The sequence below is a fragment of the Phodopus roborovskii genome, unplaced genomic scaffold (genome assembly GCF_943737965.1).
Source record: "Phodopus roborovskii unplaced genomic scaffold, PHOROB, whole genome shotgun sequence".
NCBI classification, from domain to species: Eukaryota; Metazoa; Chordata; class Mammalia; order Rodentia; family Cricetidae; genus Phodopus; species Phodopus roborovskii.
In genome coordinates this window covers 57,175-58,689 of record NW_026125819.1, presented here as the reverse complement: position 1 = coordinate 58,689, position 1,515 = coordinate 57,175, and the positions used below count along the sequence as shown (strand labels likewise).

At 46.3% G+C, this 1,515-nt stretch overlaps 1 non-coding gene across 1 annotated transcript; it reads left to right on the top strand.

The window, feature by feature from the left end:
* The first annotated feature begins 717 nt into the window (after positions 1-717).
* On the top strand, positions 718-790 carry Trnak-cuu (transfer RNA lysine (anticodon CUU)). The gene has a single exon. It is a non-coding gene; the product is annotated as a tRNA-Lys (tRNA).
* Positions 791-1,515: the final 725 nt, after the last annotated feature.

Genomic DNA, 1,515 nt, shown 5'->3' with positions numbered 1-1,515 from the left:
TATACATATTAATAGATGTCCCCTTCCATTGCCGCACCTTTGTTTGACTACTTAAGTTTGGTGTATGAATAAAATGGAGCTTACAGTACTGACTGAACCTGCCTGACATCATATTATGTCTCTGTCTTCCTTTCATCAATGATAGCTTGTCTTCCACCTGTCCACACTCACTGACTGAGGAATTGACATGGGACTGTGTAGTGAGGTAGTCCTTCTGTAGCACTGACCACGCCCATTGGGGGGTGGAGCGATGGGCGGAGGTGACCTGAGGAAGGAGGTCGGAGGGGGCCAGGAAGGCGCTCTCTTTCTGGCGTGACTCGGACAGGAGAGGATCGGGTTGAATTTCCTGGTGTTCATCTGTCTAGGTTGTAAGTTATTTCTCCCTGAGTAAACATCTATTCGGCCTATTTGTTTATCCTGATCCTTATTTACCACAATATCTGGTGTCAGAAGTGGGATTTACCTGGGTTTTGCCCCCAGGCGGCAGAAGCCGCCCCCCCCCCCACCTTCCCCAATGGGCAGGGTTTAACCAGGTGGACTCACCACAGCTTTGGGACATTTGCCTCTTCCTTACTGCAAAGGAGATCTTTGCCGCTAAAGCAGACCTGAGAAGGCACTCACCGCTTAACATTTTTTGCCCATTTCCGCACGGGACTTTGCATTAGCACAGAGGCTCTTGGCGGCACCCGCCCGGGCGGCACCCGCCCGGCGGCACCCACCTGGCTAGCTCAGTCGGTAGAGCATGAGACTCTTAATCTCAGGGTCGTGGGTTCGTGCCCCACGTTGGGCGCCATCTGTAACGAGTACTGTTTTTCTGCCCGCCACCTGGTATTGTCCTGCCGCTGCGACGCCAGTCCCAAATGATACACAGAGACTCCTGCCCTTTAAACTCTCCGAAAAGAAGATGGGGCCCCACATCATCGTTTCCACTTGACTCAACCTGATGCATCAGAACTACAAACATCACCCTAAAACCGGTTTGAGACTGTTTTGCTCGAGACAACTCATGACTAGCTAGCTGTAATTGTGCACCTTTTTATTACACGCTGGCCAGTTTCAAATAGAACTACAGTCAAGAATTTTCTGCCACACAGTGACTAACTACATATGTCACAGCCAGTTCTGTTGAGAAATTTGGTTGCTAAAAATTTTCTTCCTACAGGATCCATTGGAGCAATCATCCTCCCATTTCAGCAGAAAGTAATCTTAATATGACTACGCCCCCTTTCCCTACCCTTGGAATTTTGGGATAATAGTCATCGTCTTTGGGTTGGTTTTAGTTATTTGGGATTGGGTGATGCTTACACTCAGGTTTATCTTTTAGACAGGAATAGGGAATGGTTGGTAAAGATATGGTTTAGATGGGATTTAGGTAGATTAGCCTATTTTCTTGAGAATTTGAGTAAGAATGAGATAGTATTTTACAGCTTACATTGTTATGTATTCCTATGTGGTAAGCTATGTAAAATTAAGTTTATATTTTGTTATATTGTGTTAAATGTTTCCACTTATAAT